Consider the following 27,837-nt stretch of genomic DNA (forward strand, 5'->3'; position numbering starts at 1 on the left):
TTCCTTTAAAATTGGGAAGAATGACTAGATTAATCATCAAGGCCTAATTCAGTTCTAAAATATTGTGCAATGGAAGGGGAGTAAAATTGGAAACATGTGTTGGTCATTACTATTTACTAGTTAGGTATTTGTGTCCATGACTGTCTCATTTGATCTTCATAGTACTGTTAGTAGCATCTATCTCCAGAAAGATTAATATTTTTTTTTCCTATGTCCTAGTGATAGCTCACGTAATAACTAAATCTCAAAATTTTATCATTTCGTATTAGTCCATGATATGCTGATATTAAAATATTATATTAGATATTTTATGTGATATAACCTATTTACATTTAAATTTTAATTTATTTGAAATAATATATAAAATGTTTTCATTTTAGAACTAGGGAGGTAGCAATTTTTTAAGATTTAGGAACATGTGGATGTACTGTTACGGTACATGCCCTAGGGAGAAGTCATGGTTTCCTTGGATAACTCACTTGTAAAAATTAGCCCCTACGGGCAAAGAAACATTTTAGAATTAATTAATAGAATAGACATATTTCAGCATTAATAACGCATTCAAAATGTCAAGCTAAAATGTGTCAGTTTATAAAACCTCTTTAAGTAGATTTTAGAAATTTTAAATAAAAAAATTAGAAAATCAGGTGAATCATAGGTGTAAAAATCTGTCAACTATCGAAAATTTTTAAAACATCTTTTTTTTTTTTGCCTTTTAAAAATATTCATTTTGCATGCTGCTTAATTTGGATGGAATAAAGTTATTAATGGATAGTTATTATTCTGATTACTCATAATCATTCTTATTCCAGATTTTTTAAGCTTCCTGAAATATGAAAAAAATATGCTAATTTCATAGAGTTTTTTAATCCTAAAGAAAATAGTTTATCCATTGATTATGATAGGTAAGAATGGAGCACAAATGATAGAGTAAGTTATCATAAATAAAATAAATATCTATAGATATTTTTATTTACTTTCTTGATTTTTTCTATTAAAATAATGTATATTTTTAAAACCTAATATCATTCAATCATATATTTCAAGACTGAATTTTCACTTTGCTATCTCTATGCTCAGTGATAGAAATTATTTCCAGATTAACATATTTTTATTTTTTTATTTTATATTTTTAAAGATTTTACTTATTTATTCATGAGAGACACAAAGAGAGGGAGGCAGACATATAGGCAGAGGGAGAAGCAGGCTCCCTGTGACCTGAGCCAAAGGCAGATGCTCAACCAGCCACCCAGGTGCCCCCTTATTAATACATTTATAGAAGTATATATACTGTGAGACAAATTTAACTTTACAAAACATATTCTTTCATGAAGAATACCACTATACTATACTCTCAAGCATTATTACATAGATTTTCTGTAATATTTCATAGGATGAAGAAGGTTCCATTACATGAGAGTAGAGGAAATGCTTCTAAGCATTATAAATCTCATTTAAATATAACTGAACATTAAAGGTTCAAGTATATCCTGCATCCTCATGCTTTGTTCCCATTCCTTTCAATCAATTATATTGATTTGTTAGGGGTTAGAGGGTATACTTTCATTGATCAAGGAAATAGTCTGACACAGCAAAACTGTCTGACAAGTCAAGGCAGATCAATCCCACCTTTGCTTCCTTTTGGATACATTATGGTTATTCATTCTGCGTCACCTAAATTCCATAATACATATCTTAGTTTAAGAAAGGAAGTGGATAAAGAATCACCTATTTTCTCAGAAAAAAAATGGTACATTTCTGGAGGTTCCCCACATTGAATTGCTTTTGAACTTGGGGGACATTACACCACCTCATCAAGTAAGTGGTTGGCCTCCTTTCCTAGTTGACTTGAGAATCCTGTCCCTTTTCAGGATTTTACAAAGCACTGGGGAAAAAAAAAAACCTTTTAAAAATATTGAATTAACTTAGAAAATCAATGTCTATTTGAGAAAATAAAAATGAAAACACATCATTGTAGCCTTCTTTTCCAGAGCCACCTACCCACTCATTTTTTTCATGTCTTGATAGAACTGGCTGAGCTGCAAACAGTCCACAGGTCCTGACAGCTTCATCACTTCAAGAAACTGAAGGACTCAACTTAAATTACCTTGGAAAATCATTCTTTAAAAACCCTCATGCAATGTTATATTGGTATATGAATTCTCTTATAAGGGTATTTTGTAAGACCCTATACTCTAAACCTCCAGGAGTTAATAGTATTTTGATTTTCACTGTCCTGAAAAGTTACATGCTGTTTAAAACATTTCCTACCCTGTAAATTTTACTCTGGTAACAAAGTAAATATTCACAAAAATTCAAAACCCTCATAGCCCAAATGGCCCAGGGGCCTGTCAGGTTTTTTGTTTTGTTTTGTTTTGTTTTTTTGGTTTCTTTTTTTTTTCTTTTTTCTTTTTCTTTTTTCTTTCTTTTTTTTTTTTTTTTGCAGTCATGCTTGATTATATTTCTTTATTTAACAATTTAATTAATTTATTTTCTCTTATGTGCCATGAGCCATAACTCATTAAGAAAAAGGGTTAGAGTTTATGTTCGGACACTTTGCCATTATAAAGCTTTGAATTTAGGAGAAACATATTTCCATCCCTGTGCCTGACAAAGACATGTTTTAAAGTACACATTAAACAAAAGAGAACAGCTTTTCCATTACTAAATGCAGTGCTCAGTAGGACAGAAAACTTACTGGTTCTCTTAAATGCTAAACCTTTAAAACATTTGCTGGATGACAGCATTATAGAAAAAAATAGTTTCTTTAGCAAAGAATTAAAGCTGAATATGCAACATTTCTTAGGAGCATTGAATAAGTCTATTTGTCCAGCTTACTTTGCAAAGACTGCGTAGAAAACAGCACCATAAACACTTTCAGTCCCCACACAAGGGCTAAACAAAGAGTCCTCTTTCTAGCCATCTAATCGGGTAATTTATTTTTTCAACCATCACATAAATCGAAACACAGCTGTAACCAATGACTTGCAGATCCAGTTCCCAGCCAGCTGGAATCAGTTCTGCTGAAACAGCAAGATTTTTACATTGTTCACTTCTGTACATCTGGAGAAATCATTGAGGTTCAAAGGTGACCAGAAAAGCTCTTTAAATAAATTCAACCGACAGTGAAGATTTGCCTAAGGATCTATAAACTCCACATTCACTTTTACAAAAATGTTCATTTCATGAAATTAATTCTTATAAAGGCTATTTGCATCCTCTTCTGTATAGACTTTATGAGTTGCTAATTGAATTAAGCACTTAAATGCCTGTTTCTTTCAAACAACTTGCTTAGAGTTCTTCCAAACTTTTCATAGGAGTTGTAGCTATTTAAAGATGGTTACATTAAAACATTATGTTACAAGCAGAAACATATAAGGACCTGTAACAAAAGCAGATACCAGAAATGTACCTACTCATATCTCAAGTTTAATCTTGTTTAGCTAATATAATCCTCTATTTAGATAAAATAAAGGAGAAACACTATCCGAAAGAAAGCAGAGCTGGAACACTTCCATCAAGCCAGGCAGGCAAATCCCTAAGGAGCCAGAGTCCTGGGAGAAACAAACTCCGATTAGGAATGTTCCACATGCAGTATTACAGGGAGGTGATTCTGGCACTAGAAAAGAAACCCAAGAGCAGCAGCCACTTTTGCTCTACCCTAGAGGCATATACGTGTGCACAAAGTTAAGACTCCCCAAAACAAAAACTGACATAGCCAATCCTTGATGTAAGGAGCTTTCCACAAAAGTTGGATAAACTTAGAGCAAATAAAAACCCAGAAGAATAAATGTAGCTTGGCATTTAAATTACACACCATATATCATTCAAATGCATCATTTCCTCCATCAAAGCCGTCACAAAGATATTCATTTTGAGAAAATGAATGTATATGTCTGGCAAACTTCTCGAAATAGTTTTTAGTGCGTCAAAAAACCATACACAAACTAATCACAAATACATTTTATTTTTTTTCATTCCTTGGTTTAGATACAAGTAAAATTATTTTCAATAGTTAACCATCTTGCTCAGATGTGTGGTTATTTCAATCAGTAACTTCCTTATGAAGCATACCTCTGATTTTAAAGAGAGAAAACGTAAGTAGTAATAAAAGTATACTTTTTTAGTTTTTACTGGCTGACAGACGGTCATCACATAGTAAGGAGCAATTTCCCATCAGATATTAATTAAAAGTGAATAAGTTCATTCACTTGGTAAACATTCACTTGGTAAACATATGTCAGTCATTGTGTACAAAGGCTATAGAAAAATCGTCTAGAGCAGTTATAAATGTGATTTAATAAGTAATAAAATATTCAGTGTCATGAGGGTTACATTTAAGAATTTCAGGATAATAGAAAATTGAATCTAACTAAAATACAGGAGATGTACCCTCTTGTCCACTACTGGTTATTGACTGGCTGTGGCATCTAGAGGAAGGCATGTAGCTCTATGGATCCCCTGTAAAATAAGAATCTAATGTCTTTTCCAGCTCAAATGTCAAGATTCTTGTAGGTAATTTTTAAAATCGCAATATGTGTCTCCTTCTCCTATTGCTCCTGAAATGTAATATCCCAGATTTTTTTTTATTTCATTACTTTGGGGATGAACATCATTAAAAAAATAACAACAACTGTAATCTATACTTTTTAAGGTATAAACCAACCAATCCAGAGATAACCAGAATCTACTATATCATATTCTTGATGAGTTGAGTGAAAAGTAAACTTACAGGAAAAATTCTTGAATGGACGTGGCTTACTTTTATGAATAGTCATTAAATATTAAGCAACCAGTTAAATTTCTCATGTTTTAAAATAGGACTAAAATTAGGCAACTCCCACACTCTGTTCTCTACTGCAATATGAAAGATGCCTCATGACTTGACTGGAGTTTCCAGTGTTATTTATAAACATTTTAGTTATTTGAATTCACATGTATTCCAGAATCTTGTGATCTACGATACCTATATATTCATTCAAATGTGCAATATTTCTTAAGCACCTATAACATATGACATATATACTGCATACATACACATTTATACTAGTGAATATTATGCTTTTAAAAATAAAAATACCCCAAATATTCATAATCCATGTTAGAAAATCATGTACCAACAGCATAAAAAATTGCCATGTCCCACAGACACTTGTTCATAACAAGACAAAGAAAATAGACTTCCTACAATAATTTCAGCTGGGAGGAGAATATGAGGGGAGGTTCTTATCAGAAAGTAATTTGTCTTAGCTGTTTCCTAACTGATAATATCATGTAATATGCTCAGCTTACAACTAAATTTAATAAATAATGAATTATTCAGTCATGAGGATTACCTTTAAGAATTTCAGGGTAATAGAAATATGCTTAATAGAGGATTTGGAATACATATTTAATATGTCATCCATGCAACACAGGCTAGGAAAACTTTATAGAAAATGCCCTAGCTGTGTCATTATGAGTTATAAAAATATAAAAATGTTGTCCATCCTCATTCGTCCTCAAAAACTAAGAATGAGTTTCTCATTAAATTTGGAGCTGATAGACTAAAGGTCTAAAATAGGCAAAAATTCTAAGTCCGTTTATGAATTTTGCTCTCATATGCTAAGGGATTATTTTGTCCATTAATATTAGCCTGACTCTTTTTAAGTCCTGACAAGACATGGTATTTCATCAATATTCCAAATCCTTTGTTAAGCATATTACATATAATCTTGTGTGATAATAATAGTTTCAATTTTTCTTTGGGCTTTCTGAGAGTCACAACATAAATTTTAAAAGTATGTATTTAGCTATAACTACCATTAAACTAGCCTAAAGAATTATAGTTACTTAATAAAGGCTTTTAAACCTAATAATTGATTTTTGTTAACCATCAAGGTAGGATTTATTTATTTTCATTGTTTGCTTGAATGTATATTTCATTTGTAATGGTACTCAAATAGCATCCAGTCTCCATGGGAAAATGGTAGCATTTGAGATATTTAAAGCTGGTTTGAAACATGTGTGAAAACACATATTCAGGAAGGGGTGAGAAATCCAGTTTTGTTACATAGAGGTGAGCATGAGGAGAATGCAGGGAGATAGGGCTGGAGAAGCACCATAGGGTGAAACAGAGAAAGAGCTCATAAGACAAGATGATTCTTCCCACATATTCTAGAGCCTTCTTCAATCAAATACTACTTCCAAGTTAGGATTATCCATGAACTGATTTGTCTTTTTTTTATTTGAAGAAAAATGGGTAATATTTAAACAATTTCTTCTCTATGTCTGATAAAAGAGAACCGGATCTTACACTGACTTGCGAAATATTGATGGATTTTATCTTTAAAATTTAAGTTCACCCCTGCCTATCTTCAGGAATAAAGATTTTTAAAAGCCTTGGAATTTTAAATTTTGACCTTGGAATTTTAAATTTTGATGGGTTTTCTCTGTCAAATTCTAGTCCAGTCACTTCTCTATCCAGGTTTAGATCTTGGTAATATTCATTCTGTATAAAATATCAAGAGAAAATAATCAGCATATCTAAAGATCATAAGATTATAATCAAATACTTTGATTCTTTGACTGAATTATCAAATATACTAACTCCTTGTCAGAAAGTTGGATATCATGAGCCATTTTAGAATGTTTTTATGAAAGAGTTTGCCCAAAATCTGGAGGTCATGAAGGAGATCATTAATTCATGTATAAATTCTTTGGGAAAGAAAAAGATACAAATATATATAATGTATACATATACATATATATAAATATATTAGATATATGTATACATAAATATATATATTTACATACAATAAGATATATTATGTACATATACAGTTATTAACTGTGTTAGTTATATAATTAACACATATATGTGTTATATACTAATGCATATATGTGTGTATATTTTTATATACACACACATTTTATAAATCATATAGTTTAATCCCTTCAGTCACTCAGAGACTAATTTTCTGTAAAAATGACTCAAAGATTTGTAGACATATGAAGAAGTAAAAAATCTTCAAGGGGAGTTTTTGTCTTTGTAGGATTGATTGGTATTCCTTATTAATTGGTGAGGTTATGGAATAGGCTGCTAAAGAGTATTTATTTAATTAACTAATTAATTAGCTAATTAATTAATTAATTGATTTACTAAGGGAAGGAGGGGCAGAGAGAATCAAGTAGACTCCACACTCAGAGTGGAGCCATATTTGTGCTCCGTCTCATGACCCTGAGATCATGATGTGAGCCAAAATCAAGAGTTGGATGCTTAACTGACTGAGCCATCCCAGTGCCCTTAAAAAATTTATTTTAATTAGGCTAAAACTAGGAACTCTTTCAAAATCATCTGATACTACTGTTAGGGTCAGATTTCATTTTTCCCTTCTTTCCCCCAATCTCATTACCCTTGTATTAATCATTTTTAAAGAACAAAAATTTCTTCCTTACCAGAGAAATAATTATAAAATACTGTGTTTGAAATTTTGAGTCTATTTTTTTTCAAGAGGATCCAGGAGTCTTGCAAATATACCATGTTAATCATTGCCTTTACCTTTTCATTTCTTTAAGTAGTAAACATTTCCCAAAATATTATAGGTACTGTCATAAGCAAGTCAGGGATAGAATCTGTGATTTACATACAGGCTATGTCCATGAGCTAGCCTAGGCAGAAGGAATATTATATTCATATTATTATATCTATAAGCCTTATATCTGTGCAATAAATGAAAATGAAATTAGGGGAAAAGTGATTTGGGTTGAAGTATCTCAATACTTTTTGCCTTTTTATTTTATTTTTTTAAGATTTTATTTATTTATTCATGAGAGACACATGGAGAGAGACAGAGATATATGCAGAGGGAGAAGCAGGCTCCCTGGAGTGAGCCTGATGCTGGACTCAATCCAAGGACTCCCGAATTACGCCCTGAGCCAAAGGCACTCAATCACTTAGAAACCCAGGTGTCCCACATTTTGCCCTTTTTAGAACCAACCTCATATAAATGAACATTTAGCATGTAAAAAATTGGAAGAATCCCATTCATTTGGACCCTTCAAATAGGGTCACATTCAATTGGACCTAAAAACTCAAAATTCAATTAGACCCTTCTTGACACACCTGTCAAGAAGAGTTTATAAGGTCATTTCTAAGCTTTTACTCACCCTTGAATTTAATTTGGCACATATTTTGTGAGCATCCACTGTGCATGAGTGACTAAGTTGCTAATAGAATTAACAAAATAAGGGGAGAAATGGTATCCATCCTCAAACACCATAATACATAGGGGAAGTGTCAGACACAAAATTATAATGCATGGAAATGTGAAGCATGCTATTTCATACAAAGTGCTATGAAAACAGAGCAGAGACAGACAATAAATACGGAGTGCTACAGAGAAGGCTCATTGCAGGAAGCTCCACTTGAGTGGTGAAGGAGATGGACTACCAGAAGAGGAAAAGTTAGAGAAAAAACAATGCCATCTAGTCTGCGGACAGAGGAAGAGGAAAGGCTCAAAGATGGAGATTCATGCAATATTTAGGAAATGGCCAAGGAAGAGTGACAATGTTGGCTTCTGCAAGGAATGGTATTAGGAGAAATGGCCAAGCAGTTGAATTGGAGCACAGTTAGAGTGAGTCTTTAATGTTATACTGGTGATTAATTACTTAGAGAAAATTAAACAACTAAAATCATCTTGAGTAGGGTTTTTTTTTTTTTTTTAGTTAGTATAATGACTCTGCAATAAGATTACCAATAATTGCTATGTATTCCAACACTGTGGAATCTTGTGCTAGTCCTGTGCTGATACACATCATGCCATTTTATCATACTGCTGACTCCATGAAGCAAGTGGCATTCTTAATTGCAGGGAATCCGAGTTTCAAACAAAGTTGAGTAGTGTACTCAATGTCATACCACTTACTAGTGGCTAGTAGTGGCTAGAATTTGACACTGCTCTATGTGATTCTGAAATCTGTCACACCACGTCTCAAAGTTAAATTGACCTCTCTGAAAGAATGTCTTGAATCTGGATCTCACTACCCCAAAATTCAGGCAGTCTATCATGCTAGGAAGATCCAACAAAGAATGTCTAAGACGGTACAGAGATTCTAGGAATCCCTTTGTGTTCTGAATATCTTGGAAGTGATGAGGATTCAAACATAAGTCCATCCAATCCTAAAGTTCATATTCTTTCCTTCATTGCATGCTTCTATTTGTCCAATTGATAATTAAGCAGCTGTATAAAATTTCACCTTGGGAATGTACCATAATTTACTTAACTGTTTCCCAACCGCTAAAAATTCTAGGGGTTCCAGTTTGGGTATATTGTAAACAGTGTTGAAATCAATGCTTTTCTCCACGTCTCGTGTTCTCTATTCAAATTTCCTTCTTTGTGTAATATTGCAGAAGTGGGAAGGTCATAATGATTTAAAACAGCTGAGGAACTTTGGCATAACTGGGTAACGGGTGGCCTGGAGAGGTTTTCCATTTTTATTTTTTTTATTTTACAACATCTTAAACATAGAACCATAGTATCTACTATGATTTCTTTAAAGCCTTTGCTTCTAAGTTTCATTCATGCATTCATTTTTCCATTGACTCATTACTCGACCACTTTGTTGTTCATCTATTTCTGATCTGACTCCACATCATATGACTGAAAGATCGGGTCGAGATAAGACTTCTTTATCTGGTAGACTTTGAGAGTAGCCATTGAATATTTTAATGCTCAAAGAACATGTCAACAAAATATTCTATTTTCTCCCATGTGGTAAAGTCTCAAGTGACACAAAAGAACATTCAGCAATACACCATTATGTCTATTCCAAGGAATAAGGTTAGTCAGTAGAACATCAAAGTTTGTACCAAATTTCCCAGGAGGATATTATCAAAACAAGAAATCTATCAGTTTGGAGGCTTTTATTGGCTTCTATTTCATCCGCATTTCAAACATTTTTAACCTTTTGAAAATAAGCACTGAAATCACAGAAGAGTAAGCATAAGTGTATCAGAGGACAAGTGTTTTTGAGAGGTCTAAATAAATTTTGAAAGCATGCAGCACTTCTAATTTGAGAATTAAATATAAAAAAGAAAAGCAGATAAAAAATGCGCTAAAACCTAGAAACTCTGAGTTCTAATTTTGTCCCTGCCATGTTCATTGTGCAATGACAGACAAGCTACTTAGCACTGCAAGGTTTTGGTTTCACCATTTGAAAAAGCATTAAGCTACCACAGTGGATTGGAATGTCAATTTTGCAACTCTCAGCCCAATGAAAACAAAAAGTGCCATATAAATGCAAAATAACATTTCCATGTAACAGATTGATATGGGGTTATTTTAGCAGCCGCTTGAAAATCAAGTTTTGCTAAATGTAAAAAAAAAAAAAAAAAAGAATTCCCAATTCATCTCTGTTTCTTAAACCAGGTTTTGTGCACCTGGATGTGGTGACAGAGTTATTGGGTTTTGAAAATGTGAAGCAGAGCAAAGAGTAAAGGAAAAGGCCTGAACTTTCTCCTTTGATTGAGGTACATATGGTCTAGTAGGATAAAAAAGAAACAGACTACTGTTTCAGGATCTGAGGGCATTGTTATTATGAGGTGAAAAAACAAATAAAATTTCCAAACTGTAATAATACTACCCCAATTCACATATCCCTTCCCAAAAACTTTTAGATACACAAACCAAAGAAAAATATGAAAAACATTCTAAACTCATTAGAAAAGATAACCTTATAATAATTTTTAAAATAACTACTTGCACATAGAACCTAAGAACCTAAAAACCACATCTACTACTTAGGGGAAGGAAGAGGTGGTAAGTGAACAGTCAGGGACACATAATATATACGGATCCTTTTATTGGTTTCTTCCAAGCACCCCGGGGTTCCTGTCGTAAGCCCAGAGGCAGAAGGGAGCTTTCTCACCGGGTAGGTTTGGATTGGGTGGATTCTCAAATAATTTCAACCAGTTTTAAAGGACACTGACTTGTGACAGCAATAATTTATCCAAACCTCAGATTTCCGGCTTTTATAAAGTGTGTTGTACATACCCTTGTATCTTGGATAATTTTTAGAGTTTCTTTTTGCTTTTATTTATTATTTAGGGAAAAAAATCAATAGTGTGGGAAAATAGAAGGCATATTTTTACTCTGACTATTCCTCGACTCCTGTTCAGGTAGGAAAGATTTTTATCAATATTCTAGACATTTCCATCCAGATTTCTGTTAACTAATGGAATATAGATATATGTATCTATATATCACATTGTTTAGAAGTGAAAGTATTTCACTAAAGGTTACTTCTTAAAGACAAAGACAACATGTTGGGTACTGCATGAATTAGAAGCACACAGTACAACAACAAAAGAACAGCAGCAATAGAACAAAGTTGAGCTTGTTTAATAAAAAATGCTTATTCATTCATTCAATCCTTACAGTCGAAACTCTTTTCACAAAAAGGATATTTTGAACAAATTACAGAAGTAGAATTTCTAAACGATGAGGCAAAATTTGACTTCCCTGATTGTCAGGGCAGCTACCCACACTATGCCTACAGTTCTTTAGGATCCAGGTACTTAAGAGTTTTATATACCTCAAACACGTCTCGAATTTTGTGTTCCTTTCTTCGGAACGGCTTGCCCTATCTTGAAAAATACTGAGTTAAGAATTTAAAGAAGCCCTGTAAATTTTCCTTGAGATTAAGTACAAAATGTGTTAGATACTATTTTTAAAAATATGAAGACAGGAAAGAAAAATTACAGAACAGCCTGTTCTAGAGAAGAAATAACAATGGTACATAATAATAATATAAAAAAGGATGAAATTACTAAGCGCTCCAAAATTTAACAACACATGAGGCTCAAACATGTTTCTCTCACATTCCTCACTCTCTTGTTTCATGGCTCATATCATCTTCCACTTGGGATTTACCAGACAACCTCCATATCACCCGCTACTCATCCACTGAGCAGATGCGTTGAGATAATGTGAAAACCATGCTTTCTGGTACACATTCAATCACTAATGCAACCACAGGGTAACAGAAATCCCACTACATACACTGGACCAGTTGAGTATACTTTGATTTCTACCTACATTAAGGATGCTTTTTGCTGCCATTCCTGTAATTTCCATCAGCTTTTAACCAAGTATGAAATGGTTCATTCACTAGACCTAGTGATTTTGTGATTGCCTCTTTTCCCTTTGAGACTGCTGTGATGACTTTAGAAAACACTTTAATAATTTTTCTCATTTTTTTTAAGTCTAGATGGTAGCAGTTTGGTATGTTTTGTTAACAAATGTTGATCCTATTTATTGACCTTGACCTTGTTTTCAAACAGGGATATACCGCCCACTTCTCCCTACTTCTACATACAAAATTCCTTACATGAATTCTCATTACATTTTCTAATTGTGACTGAAGCAAAGAAAAACTTTTAAGTCTTCCCCAAAGTACAGCAGTAACCAGCTCTAAGGGAAGATAACTTGAATAAGAAAGAATAACCAGAGAATTGAATTTCATAAATGTAATAACAATTTGGAGCTGTAGGCCACACAAACCATGTTTCTGATAATGAAAGAAAATTCTTATACCTTGAGGCCTGGCGATCAGAGAACTTTGCTTAGTTCTAGGTTAAGAGTATACACCAGGGAGATCTTTACCTATTAGCCTTAGCTGGTATTAGAAATAATATAGTTCTAGAAAAATTATTGGGAAAGAACATACTGGTTTTAAAATTTTCATTGAAGAATGGATCTAATTCATGTATGATTTAGGTGATATGTACATAACATTACATATTACAGATAAGAGAATACAACAAGGCTTGTATCACAAGGCCTCTCTCCTTTGGTCAAAATAACAAATGGAAGAGAAAATGCTAGCAATGATGAGAGAGGTAATATATGCATCAAGAGGAAGTCCAGCTGCCCATATTTCAAAAAGTTTAACCTTAGCTATGTTGGAATAACCTGTGAATTCAACAAGTGTCCAAGAGCCAATGCCTGATGTAGACTCACTGATCAGACTATCTGCCAAGTCCCTCCTTATTTTTCCTGCATGAGACTGGACTGACCTTTGCTACTACCACCCAACAGGCAGCTCAGAGGGGGTGGGATAATGTTTAATTGGAATAAACCCTGTAGGTATCACCAAACAAGGCTTAAAAGCTTCAGAGAACTATTTAACTATTTGAACATCAGCATTCTAATTAGGCCAATGAAACTGAATTTAACACAAAGAAAAATATAGTTCGACATCAAGACATCAGAAAAGAAAACTTAATGAAATAGAATCCTTAATAAAATAGCTGAAAATATGCCATTCCATGAAAGCCTAATTATCTGGTTTTGGGGGTTTGTACACTGGTGTGAATTTTGGCTGCCCTAAGGGATATGAATATTCCTGAAAAAATGGGGGCCAAACTTCAGCCAGGCCACGGGCAAACATTTCTTTTTTCTTCAGGATATGTGTAAATATACAACAAATATAGAGAACAGAACTGTTATGGACATTTGAACATTAACGTTTTTGAAGAATTACCCATAAAGCTATGCATAGCTATTCAGAATTAATATGTTCTATTTTATTTAAGGAAGTAGAACTAATGGGAAGGAATCTGTATCATTTTTTTTAAAAGACGAGTGGTACAGGCAACACAAACAACACGAGAGTAAATCTTTCAGGAGCAAAGGGGACAAGTAGGTAACATAGTCTTCATTTTGAAAATCCATCATTTCCTTGCAAATAATAATGGGTGCCGAAATGCCTATTAAAAACCTCTCAATATAATAACCTTTTTTCCCCAAAAACTATGATTACAAACATCCCAGATAGAAAACTTTTCACATGTGAATATCCTAACGATGGAATTCAAAATAAAGATTGCATGTTCAAATACAAAGAGTTTATTATACCGTTCATTTCTGTGGAGCCCTCTCTAGCCTTTGTTTATAGGACACAACCTAATTCACCCTGAGAGGCCTCCCATCTTGCATTCACTTGGTTTCCATTTAGTTTATTAGACAGATTCAAGGGGGAAATGTGCCTGCAATCAGACCTTCACCCCTCGATCCACCAGAAGGGGAATATACAGAGGCAACAGTTTTTGAGGCATTAAAAGTAGCAGCCTCAGGATGGTAAACACAGACTACGAACATTCACACTACATATTGTAAAGCGTTAATTGAAGAATGTTTATTTGGCACAGGAACCATCCCTTTTTTGTACATTCCATAAGATGCTGGTGTCATGTTTACACGGCTATGCCACCTTGCAGCAATGCATTCTTCAAAACAGTTCCTAAACGCTTATAATTACCTTTCTCTCAATACCAGATTCACACACTTAATTCGATCTATGTTTTGGAATCTTACATGCAGACAATGTATTATCAAATAGATTAGATGCCTTTTATAATGGTGAAAGACAGGCATCATATGTAAACTGGTTTTACTGCAGAAGGTTGCCACGCAGGCACATGTGTGAATCAATGGCCCAGAGGAAGTAAGTAGGGTACATTTGATCATTTCTAAGTGGAATACTCACTTTTCCTTAGTTTGCAAGAAATACAAAGCTCGAAGCCATTCTTTCATCTGACTGAACAAGATAATTAACAGAGAGACTGATCTAGGCCAAATATGGAAACAAAGGATGCATATAAATGTATAGGGGAGGCTTTGTTTCATAGGAAAAAAATATAGGTGAACATGTTGAAGATATTATGATTACTAATTTTAAGGAAGATCTTCTGATACGGATGCACAATACGGTGGTATTAATAGACAATGAGAAAATAAGAAGACCAAAAATGTCAAGGTTTGATGAAGTACTCTCAGAATAAACCCTATAGAGTCTCAAAGACTAGGGAAACCTAAAAAGATGAGGGTCTTATATTAATTTTAATAATTCAACTTTTAAAAGGGGCTCCTGGGTGGCTCAGTCAGTAAAGCACCTGCCTTCGGTTTGGGTCATGATCCCAAAGGGTCATGATCCCCTCTGGTCATGGGATCCAGACCCTAGTTGGGTTCCCTGCTCAGTGGGGAGTCTGCTTCTCCCTCTCCCCGCTACTCCTGCTCTTTCTTTCTTGCTTTCTCAAATAAATAAATAAAATATAAAAAAGTTAATTCAAAGTAAAGTTTTATTTTTTAGTTTACATTAAATTTGATTTAAATTTAGTATACATTAAACTAATGTAGAAAAGTTGCTATGTTAAAAAAAACCTTTTTGGGGATCCCTGGGTGGCTCAGCGGTTTAGCGCCTGCCTTTGGCCCAGGGCGCAATCCTGGAGTCCCGGGATCAAGTCCCACGTCAGGCTCCTGGCATGGAACCTGCTTCTCCCTCCTCCTGTGTCTCTGACTTTCTCTCTCTCTCTCTCTCTCTCTGTGTGTGTCTAACATAAATAAATAAATAAATAAATAAATAAATAAATAAATAAATAAATCTTTTAAAAAAAAAAACCTTTTTAATTGACCTCTATGATATGGATGTATAATTTTCCATTTCTTAAATATTAAAGGTAGTTTTTACAAAAGTAATCTGTTTCTGAGTGAGGGAGTAGGACATGGTGGGTCCACTTAAAGTTGTAAAAATCTAAATTCTCTCCTTAAAGCTTTTTTTTTTTTTTTTTTTTTTAACAAAAAGAAAAATAACAAGGGGCTTCTGGGTGGCTGTCAGCGAGTGAAGTGACCTACTCTTGATTTTGGCTCAGGTCATGGTCTTGGGGTCCTAGGATCCAGCTGCAAAATGGGCTCTGTGCTCAGTTCCCTTTCTCCCGCCCTCTCCTTGTGCTCTCTCTAAAATAAATAAATAAATAAATAAATAAATAAATAAATAAATAAATCTTAAATAAAAAAAGAAAAGAAAAATAATACGTCTGCTTTTTTTGACATGTGATATTATAGTATCATAAAGTTATAAACTCATAGTATTTAACATGAGCAAAAAGCTCAGATTCATCACCAAAACCCTAAACGCTTGCTCATCTGTATCTTTGTAAGAATTTTTAAATAAAAATTTTACTGATAAGAACTGGAAAAAAATAACTGTGTGGCATTCATACTCAAATTAATTCATACTAAATTAAATTCATACTCAACCTTCTAATATTTTTAAGATACACATCTCATGAATTTAGGTTACAAAATATTTAGTCAGAGATATTGTAGTTTGACAGTGTAGGATGCAGTTCACTATACAATGTAACTCTTTTTTGACTAATTACATTTAGTATATTATGCACTTTTTTCTATAGGCATAGCTTTATAAGAAAGTATTTATTATTTACAATTTTATGTTCACTTTTTAATTTTCAATTTTGAGCATATACAATAATTGTTTTGAATCTTTAGTTATGGTATTTAGAATATTCAAAATATGGTTATCATTCTACTTACTCTCAAATATGTTACACATAAGGGAAGACTATCAAGTAAAAATGGGTAAACAAATTGTAGGAATGAGTAGTAAGGACAAAGTCCTACCCTGAGTGGCATAGATGAGACACTAGACTAATGAGTCACATTGGTTTCAACTCCAAAATGTTACTCAGAATTTTACAGATATATTCTCTCCTAATTCTTGATGCCTGTCAACTAACCACCAGAAGTAGATAAATACTTATTGGAGGACTTGAACTGTAATTTAGTGTGTTTTCTGTAGGTAATTAGAAAAGGTAAGACACTTAAGAACAAATTTATTCTATCTGAGGATGATAAAAATCACATATGCCAAGAGTTTGAAATATATACACAAAAATTTAGAATTATGTAGCTATAGTATTAGGAAAACACCATTCAGGTAAACCCTAAGGACAAATATTTTCTACTTGGCAGAATGGCATGAAGAAATACAGCTATTTCAGGAAAAGTTTATTTTTAGCTTTTGGTTCCATAAAAAGACCTGTCTTATTAACTATTTTTCATAGGAAGGAAGAACTGGGAAGTGTTGCCTTAAAAATCTGAGTCAACTAGAACTAGTATAAAATTCACTTTCAACAGCAAACAACATGACAGGCAGTGATAAATGCCATTTATTTTAGAATACTTTATAATGTTTATATAAAAGCAAGACTGAAATATGCCCAGGGTTTGTTCAGAGGCAAACCCACACTACTATCTTTTCACATCTATAATTTGGAAAAGAGAGGATTTTTTTTTAAAAGAGAGGAATTATTAAAAGCAGGATTATAATCTCAAGTTAATACATGATCGTAATGAAAATTAAATGTTAAATTAGGTTTCCCCCAAGAATATGAAGCTAGAATATAAAGATTTTTCTTAAAAAAGAATCAAGCATAATGCTTATCTGGTAAAAAAAAAAAAAAAGGATCAAATATGTTTTATGACAGGTGTTAATACAAAAAACAAGGTAAAAGAAAAAAAGCATGTTTTACAGTGAAATCATACTAAATAGATAATTAGTAGACCTTACTACAATTATCTTTCTTTATTACGATAGAAATTTTTGTTATGTGAAACTTATTTTTTTAATTTTTGAATCTTGGTAGTTTTATGAGAAGTTTACTAAGAAAAATCAATGTTATTGATAGAAAGCAAAGGAATTGGAAGCAAATCACCTACATACATATGAATTTCTAGTGTCCGTTGAGGAGTATCCAGAGGTATCTGTCTACACAGCTGTAAAGACTAGAGATGTAGCACACTTAATGCACTATGCTGATTTACTTCTTCTGGTAATCAAGGATGGAATGAGTTTTCTGACATTCTTAATTTGTACATAGCAATCAGATGGTTTCTGAAAACTGGTAAGGGGAGGGATTTTGGACTCCTGAAAGCCATTCACAGTACTCAACCACAGGTGAGATAGTCCTAAGACAGTTAAACACCTCCTCTGCATTCTTACATTGGGAAAATAAAAGCATCATTTGAAGGTGGTCAGAAGGGGATTTAACCAAAGAATTATAAAGAGTGTCCAGAAGAAAAAAAAATGCCCAGCAAATTCTATGTGGGCTACTGTGTTTATTCCTGTAAATCTTTTCATTGTACCAGAAACTTTTGGGTCACCCTTCCTTTTCCCCTTCTCATAATGGGATTGTGACCTTTTCCTAATTACAAGGGAATGGGTTACCAGTGTGGACAATTCCAGAATAGCATCTCTCTTTTTCTACCCCTATTAATTTTTGCACAAGGCAATCTGAGGTGGATAGCCACTGGGCTGAGCAAAGTCACCAGCGGGGGAGGTGCTCCTGGAATGTGTAAAATGTGCATTCTTTAGATGCTTGGGAGGGGTGGCTGTGCACTTCTTGGCTTCCATCCATTTTCATTGGTTGGCTGCTTCAGTAGGAAACAGGTATTACTTTTAAACACTCAGTGGGCTCCCTAGCTCTCAATCACTGACACTGATGTTCTTAGCGTTCTGAAATCAGGCTTTTAAAGCAGAACTACACTTTATCCACATATGTTTTAGGTCTCTTCAATGCTTATTTTGTTTATTCTGTTTCTAAATTAAAACATGAAGTTGAGAGAGTTATCTGGTCTTGGTTGAAGTCTTTTCGATGATAAGACAGCATACTTAGCAGTGGAAATAGATTAATAAGGCAAGATCCCTTTCCTCAAGGAACTGGTGTATTCATGGCTTGTTCTTCATGAGCTTTTCATTTTGAGTGGCTGGGTGATTAGTAAATAGTGCAAATAGACTCAGGCTATAATTGGCATTTACCTATAGCTTTCATCTATTCAGTAAAATACTTTAATTGCCACTATTTTTTATCTGAAGAATAGTTTTAAAACTTTGAAACATGAGATAAACCTTTTTATCCAATTAGTTTTTCTTGTATAAAAGATTTTTAAAAACAGCAGATGAACTTCTTCTTCTTCTTTTTTTTTTTTTTGAGCAGATGAACTTCTGATCAAAACCCAGGCACACAGCTGTTTTCTAGAACAGTCTTGCGAGTCCCTGACTCACCCTAAGCCTTCTTCATGCCATATTGCACTCCTACCCTAGTTGTTCCACTCATCCATTCTTCTTAATGTGCTTATGATAATTCTCTTAAGAATTATGTTAGGATTCTAACAAGTATAAATGACAATGATGATAATTTTGCCTAAGCCAGCCATTTGAAACTATCACAAATTAGGCTCTATACAGACTTCTGTTTGATACTCAATGTATAATAAGAACAATAATGAAAACTGATTCGCTTAACAATACTATTGCAATATTTAAAATTTCATCAATTTGCATAGGTCTTTGCATACCTTCTTCTAAGAGTGATTATATACTACACACTCAGACATAAAAGGGTATTAAAAGAATATTAAAAATTAAAATAGTGCAAATGAATATGCACAATCTTTATTCCTTCTTTAGAAATCCCACGGTGCAAGGATACATTGTTCTGTCAAGGCCCTTATCATACTGTATTATAATTACTGTTTATAGTCTATTTTTCTGACTAAGGCAGAGAGCTTCAGAAGGTCTTAACCTATTTATCTTTGGATCTCCAGCTCTGACATAATGTCTGGCACGTAGAGGATGCTCAGCACAAATCTGCTGAATGAAAGAATAAGTGAGGAAAGAAAATGGGCAGGATTTCCTTACTTTGCCCATTTATGGTGTGTGACATCCTACACCTGTTAGCCTGCATGAGTCTCAGCTTCCTCATCTGTAATATGGGTGAAATAAGAAGATGTAAAGAGCTTCACAAGATACTCTTTGTATGTAAACTATAAAGAATTACACAGGGCTTGGTTAACTTCAGTATATTTCAGTCTAATCAATGATCAACTTACTATTTGTGAAACTCTGGGCCAGGTAATGGGACACCCAGCTCCTTTCCTGGTGGAGTGGAGAGTCTAGTGGGATGTATGCCAGGTAAATAGGCAACTGTAGTAACACACATGACAAATGTTGGGAAAATTACAGGATACTAAGGAGCATATTGGAGGGTCATTCCATAGCCTCAGGAATCTGGGGAGGATTCTTGGGGAATGTGGTATTTAAGACTATGTATGAGAGGTAAATAATTCAGGCAATGAAGGAGGAGGTGAATAGACCAGGAAGGAAGAGAGTATGATGTCATGTGTGTGCGTAAGAAGGGCTTCTTAAATTCCTCATGTCCTAGATCTTCCAAAGATCATGTGACAATGCTTTCATAATCTTTTATGCTTCATCTGTTTCCAAATTACACAGAAAAATATCAAAGTTAAATTGTACTTTTTCTTCCATAATGTAGGAAGTTTCTCTTTGGAACTACATTTCCAAAAGTCTTCTAATTCTTATAACCTTATTTATCACTTTTGTGATTTAGCAAATGTTCTATATACAAAAAAAAAAAAAAAAAAAAAAGGCAGAATCCCATCTTCACAATGCCAAAAAAAAAAATTTTGTTAATAATGTTCCTGAATAATTGCATGTGACTAAATTAGTAAAAATCTGAAAGCATTTTACCATTTAGTGGTTTCACTTTTCTTTAATAACTGGTATTATTTGGCTTCCTTAAGGTAAAAAGAATACTTTTCACAGAAATATTTACATGGACAGAATTAGCAATTTAATGAATGTTTGTCTTATTACATCTCTACTTATGATTAATTATCACATATCGGATGTCATATTAACATTTATATTTTGTATGTTTCAATACCATAATAGTGTGAAGTCATTTTATGTTAGCAAGTAAAGATTAAACCATGAACTAAAGTCAGTTGTCTTAAAATTGACTTCTTTAAAGAAGTAGTGAAAAGAACATCAGCAAATCAGAAAACCTAGGCTTGATTCTTTGTGTAGCCACAAACTAGTTCTGTGGTTTCAGGTGAGTCCCTTAACTTATATTTTATTTAATAATTGTTTTCTTAATCCTTCTTGTTTATGCTTTAAACAATGTGGAAACAATATTTGAAAGATCTTTCCATCTTTCAATATTTCAATATAACAGAAACTCCTTATAAAACAAATACTTAAAAGTTTATTTAATAGGCATGTATAAATCCTAGAAGTTCCATTTAAACCAAAACAACACAAAAAATCTTCTGTAACATTATCACCTTCTATTTCAGTACATGAATCGTAGACAGAGCCAATGGGAATGATACATTTTACGGAATCCTTGTTTGTATTATAGCTAATCCTCAGATATCAATGTTTAAAATGGACTGCAGCAACATCAAAAAAGGAAGACATTTAAAAAATAACTTTGATGGATCTGGATATCCAACATAGTAAAAATAAGATAGAATTATGAAGTTATGATAAGATGAGAACCTTCGGTATCTCTCTAGAAATTTTGACTCTAAACATGTTTAAAAGGACAGTTTTATGGGTTGAGGAGAAGAAATACCCTACAGAATGATTCCCATAATATTCATACCATAAATGAAATAGTTCACTTTGCTCAGTTTGACCTATCTAAAATTATACTTACTACTCTCCCTGAAAAAAGCACATAGTAGAAAAATCTGGTGCCTTCCTGGTTGCTGACAGAATTGAATGCTAATTACCTTGGAGGATAAACATGGCTTCAAATTATATATTTATTATACAAGTTATTATTTTTCCATCCCCAAATTTCCTAATGATAAGAAACAGCCTATTTTAATCAAATTGGCTTCCATTATCCTTCTTAAGTGCAAGAGACACCAATGTGGGCCTGGAGATAATGATGCCATGAGATGACAATCGAAGTTTTAGGCCACAGTTGTCAGGGAAGTCTTCTAAAAATAAGTGGCCATTTAAATGCTACCATATCTTGTTTTGCAAATCTATCCTCACACAGCAAATAATCGTTTTTGGTGCAAAAGTTAGTCATAAAATTCTCCATTAGTGGTTGGTAATGGACCATAATATTACATGTTTGTAAAAAGTGCATTTGGAAAATGAAATGCTGAAAGTAATGGCCATATATGGAATATTAATATTTATACGAGATAACTTCGCAGGAAGAGATTTCCTTTTTACTGTCAACTGCCCGCACAGAATATTTTCCATTTTCTTGAGGAGAAAGAGCTTTGAAATTCTATCATTTGTCAAGCTATATTAGTACTCTGGTTTGTTGTGTCGTAGCTGCTTTAATAGAAAAATGGGAGTGATTATAATTGTTAGTTTTACGATGGATGTGATAAAATAAATCAGAAAGGAGCCTTGGAATGTTAAATATATTACAGGCAAACAATATTAACCTATGTCTAAATCAAACTGAATGCTTACAGCAGATTTCCATCCTTCATTATTAACACACAAACCCTAAAGGGATGAATTTCCGGCGAGTATTGAGAGAGGCTCTGGCATATGTAACGGCACATTCAACTTCAACATAAGGTACGTGGTGCCAGTCATGTGAGAGGCGTGCTCAGTTTCCACCACGGTCAAAAACAACAAAGATGCCTTTACTGAAAATAAAATGAACTGAAATCACCTAATTATACACAAGGAAATGAATCCCCAGCCCCTTTATTTATGTAAAGAAAAATATGATCATATTTTCAATGGTCAGCTCAGCTTGGATGAATGTGGCTTCTAAGTTTCACAAAGTCATGAATAATGATAATGACTAGGAGTTGTATATACTGAGCACTCACTACGAACCCAGCATTATACTATTTGTTACTTCATCCACCGTTTTCCACAACCTTGCAGTGGGCATCGCTTTACCCGTGAGGCATCTGAGAGGCACAGAGAAGTTAAAGAAGCTGTTTGAAGCTATACATCAAACAAGCAACTCCAACTCTGACAAACTGATACTGGAGCACACTCTGTTGATCCCCCTCTGCCTAAGCAGGGGAATGAAAGACTCATTGAAGGTTATTGCTCAGTTCAAGTGCTAATTGCCAAATGCTGCCTTGCATTCCTAAACCACAATCTGAACCAGCCAGCTGTTTATTTTCAGGAACTGAAGGGGCCTTTAGCATGGGACTCAATGGGTGTATAGCCCATGGCTGTTCTTGGAACTTCGCTAGAACTCACATGGAAGAATTTTAGGTTTTTCCTCCTGGTCTACAATATGTATAGAATATGGGACTGGTGTAGAATAGGTTAGCCACAGACCTGAGGCAGTTCCAACCCAGCAGTGAGAAGCCAAATTATACAATGTAAACTCTAAGATGGGAGAAAGGAAATCTTAACTGAAATCAAATCTTAGTTTCCTCATCTATAAAACATGGACCTTAATAACTTCCCTGCTTCTTTAGGTTATTATAGAGTGCAAACAATGTTAACAAACATGAAAGCAGTCCACAGACAGCCATGGACGACGCAAAATAGGAATGATTATGAAGTCAAAGTTGAAACAATCAGTTGTTGGACAAAAGAAATGACCACTGGGTTTGATGTAAGGATAGAAGGCCCACATGTCTGGGGACTTTACCAGGAGAAAAATAATCCTTCAGCTTCAATTTTTTTCAGGCCTGCCTCTAGGACTATGTATCATTACAACTCTAGAGCAAGTTAAGTGACTGCATGATAGAACCAGAAGAGTTCTTGACTCTTGTAAGGATTATTTTTATAGAGACCACTTCTGGACGATCAAAAACTTTCAAGAGAGATTTTCAGGAAGTGAATCTGGAGAATTAGATGAAGTTTGAATGAAAGTTAATATAGGGCCACCTGGGTGGCTCAGTGATTGAGCATCTGCCTTCTGCTCAGGGCATGATCCCGGGTTCAGGGATCAAGTCCCGTATCAGGCTCCCTGAGAAGAGCCTAGTTCTCCCTCTGCCTATGTCTCTGGCTCTCTTCTGTGTCTCTCATAAATAAATTAAAAAATCTTTAAAAAAAAGAAAGTAAATATAGTATAGCACAAAAGTATGAACCTAGAATTCAGAACTTTGGCCCAAAGCAGTTCTATGGCTTTCAGTTATCCCAGTTATCCCAGAAGTGTCCACACTGTAGGTCTACCCTGAGACAATCACTGTGCCAATAACTAAACTGACCAGACAGACATCGTTTCTACTTGGAAATTCACAGACTACTAGGAGGCACATATTATACAACTGATTGTAAAAAATATGTTGTTAATGAGTTTGACTTCAGTTTTCTTAGTTAATTAAATGAGGATATGGGAATAAGTGATAGGCAAAACCCACTTCATTGTTATTACTTATGACTAATAGTTTTAAAACAAACTAAACAGAAGATGATACAATGCCAACAGCGACATAAGCGAGTAGAAAAGCCAGAGTGTGCAGCTTAAACATTATTAGTGACATATTAACGTGAATGAAGGGCATAATCAGATCTTGAAGAATAAATGCAATTTTGCCACAAGGAAAAGTAACTTAAAAGCTGTAGACAGAAGGAACAAAAGAAGAAAAGACTTCCGAGTTCATCTTTACCATGTCACAATAGCCTCCACATATTGCCTTCTATGTAACAAGCAATTTATAATGCAATTCAAATTATGCTATTTCTTGCAATCCTATAGGAGCTCTGTGTTGTATTACACCCTAGTTTTAGATGAAGCGAGTAAGGTTTAAAGAGACAGCCCCCACATCTACAAAACAATATGGCCACATTTGTTCTCTGCTTATGTACCTTATTGCCTTTCATTCCACAACCCCATTCATGAGCAACTTTTGGGCATGGAGCCCCAGTGTGGGTGAAAGCAGGGTAGGGGTGTATGGGTATGGCCTGGCAAGAGATGGGGCCAGGACATAGCAGGGTAGCCTGACATGGTTTATGCTGGTTCACTGGAAACAAATTGTAAAGTTCCTTACTGTCCTATAGAGGAATTTGAACTTTATTGTGTATACAAGGTAATAAATGTTTTACAAAATATGCACTAGTTTTTTGAGTAGGGACTTAAGAGAAAAGGGAAGGAGCTTTTGAGAGAAAGCCAGAGGCTTCGATGAGGTTCCATGTGAAATATTGTGAAACTAAGTAAAAATCTAAATCAGATATATGAGACAATTTTTAAAAGAATCCAATTACTTTAAAATATCCACAGAAAACGTATAATACCTCTATTAGTTTTAAATGTGTCATTAAACAGCCAGAAAATAACAACAACGTTGGACATTCTTATTTACTCATGTATTTGTTAATGTGGAAAAAAATTATTGAGTTACCACTACATGCTAATGAGTCAAACTCTAAAATAGAAAAATTATGGAATCATATAAGCACAGAACATTATTGTATGGCTAAGAACTATGTCTAGGAATAGAATGATTAGACACATTTGTCAGGGTCAAAAAGCAAGTTAGGCAGACAGCTAGGTATAAAGGGAATTCTAAGCAACCAAAGCCTGGTCTCTTAAGACATTTTATCTATAAATTCCAGTCAATTGTCTATCAGTTTGGTGAAAATGGGGAGAGGAAACAAACATTTTCTGAAAGTCTGCAAAGAACAGTTCAGCTAGATCCTTTAAGTTCTCATTTACTTTTGACTAAAACACCATTCTGTGGCCATATGATCCCATAAGACAAAGGGAAAATCTGAAGTCTCTGAAAAGATTGATGTAATGAAGGTATCAGGGTTCCAGCCTTGACTTGTGACTATGTGACTGAAAACAATCTCTTGATCTTTATGTGCTCACATCCTTCTGTATGAAATACAGGAAATGGGGCCACATTGGCAGGACAAATTGCTTCATTAAATGAAAAGATTCATTGTGTGTGAGCACATAGACAAGGCTATGTGTGTCTCGTGTGACTTGATGGGTGACACTGAGAGTCTCCAGGTCTGTGATTCTCTGCCCAAAGCTACAAGAATAGGAAAGAACTTGGTGTTGATGAGTGTGGGGAGAAGACCCAGCCAGGCAGCCTGGCCCCGGTGGGGGTCTGAGCACAACTGCGAAGTGTGGGAGCCACAGGCTTGGGGTGGTAGGGATGGTCAGGAAGAAACAGATCTGGTTGTGCAAAATGGTGATGTGACCTGTGTGAACACACGGAGGGAGTCAATGTCACTGATTGTTGGCGCCATATAAAATTTTCACCGAGTCTGAGGCAAACACAGACCCAGTGCAGGTTTTGTGGATTATGTCTGTCTTATGATAGTAACTGTGCTAGCAAAGCTAACAAAGACTCGAAAGGAACTGACACAACAGATCCTGTGCAAAGCAAGGGATGATTTACAGGAACTTAGAAGTAAAATCGCTTAAAGCAGAGTGTTCATTTTTTTGGGAAACTTTCCCTCCAGAACTCTCAAAAAAACCCTCAAAATTCTGTTGTTACCAATGCAAAGACCACTTAGAACAGCAGAGAATGCACCGGGTAATGCAGCTTTGACACTATAACACATTTTAGTCACCTGAATTTTATGCTGATGCTATCGACTGGCTGCTGCTTTTTAACCACCATTTGCTAAATTGTTTTGTTTATTAATCCTTTGAGGTAAGGCAACCTCATACTTATCTTACTTGACCCTAACATTTAAAGGAAAAAAATTATTTCCAACTTTCTATGATTTTAATATGTTACTATATTAATTTTGTATTTTTTCCCCTGGTATTTCATATCATAAATCTTACTCTGGTTTCTTTATTAGCTGTACTACTCCCTTACAGAGAGAGAGAGAAAAAAAAAAAAGAAAGAGAGAGAGCAGTATACATAAAGAAATGGGATAAGACACTATTATGGAAAATGCTACCTAAAAAGAGTTGCCAAAAAAAAAAAAATAGAATGTTTTTTCAGATAAACAATGAAAACAACATGAACTATCAGACATAATGATGCTAAAAAAATTATTGTGTACCTAAAATTCAAATTTAATAGATAATCCCACATTTTTATTTGTTATATCTGGCACCTCTGAATCTCTAAAGCCCATGCTTTATAATGAAACTATCTAAAGCAATGAAGGTTGACCTTCCCTGCACTCAACAAGCATCCACCAAATCTGAGAAGATCTACTCTGAAAGCCATAGCACTGTCAAAGTCTTCGATAAAATAATCAGCATTTGAAAATGGGCCAGTTCACTATCTCAGCTCCGAAATCTCTGACACTACCATAAAAGGAACAACAAGTGCTTCGGGACAAGGAGGTAAAGATGCTACCTCTTGAAGCATGTTTAGGCCTTCATCCGAGACCCAGGAATGTGGTGTGGACTTTCTGTAGATTGCAGGACAAGATTAGAGCCCTGATTAATGGGTATGAGGCCCTAGATGCATTATACCATTAAACTTTAGATGCCTATGTTGCTCCCTCTCTGGAAGTTATCCTGCTTTGAGAAACTATCCAATCACCTGACAAAGAACTGTATCTAGCCTGCAGAAAAGAGAGAAAGAGAATCAAGTTCATAAGAACATTTTTCCAGGTTGCCGGTTTCCCAAATAAAGCAACCTTCCCTTTCTCACCAAAAAATCTAAAAAATAAAAAAACAAACTCTTCCTTTTACCTAAATGAAAATATATTACGAGAAAACTACTGAATATGTTTTCACCAGACTGGCATGGCAGACTGAATTTGGTTTCTACAGATGAAAAAATAAAAATAACTTAATCATGAAACAGGGACCCACACAATTTTCTGTGAGAAATATTTAATGTTATCAGTCGTATTCCACAGGCATGGTGTGTATGCACTCACTCAGACTGAAGTGATTGGCTATATAAAAAGAAATGTGTTAGGAAGAAATTATGGGACTGACCTAGCTTCCAAAGGCATCACCTGACCAAGATGATGACCAAGATAGGCCAACAATGAGTATTTTAATTACACGGTAGCTAATACCTTCCAGTTTCAAATGAATCTACATTTCTGTAGCTGCTCTCGATTTAATTAATTCAATAATTCATTCATTTATCTTGTAAATATAATGTTCTTACTTTTGGCATTTGGCTAGATATTAAAAAAAAGTGATTTATGTGTTGTAATGGAAATAGACATTATGTAGAGAATTAAGCAATAAAAATATAAGCAGGATCTATCTACGCAAAAGAGAGAAGGGAAGAGAGAGGAGGCAGG

The sequence above is a fragment of the Vulpes vulpes genome, chromosome 15 (assembly GCF_048418805.1).
Source record: "Vulpes vulpes isolate BD-2025 chromosome 15, VulVul3, whole genome shotgun sequence".
Taxonomy (NCBI): Eukaryota; Metazoa; Chordata; class Mammalia; order Carnivora; family Canidae; genus Vulpes; species Vulpes vulpes.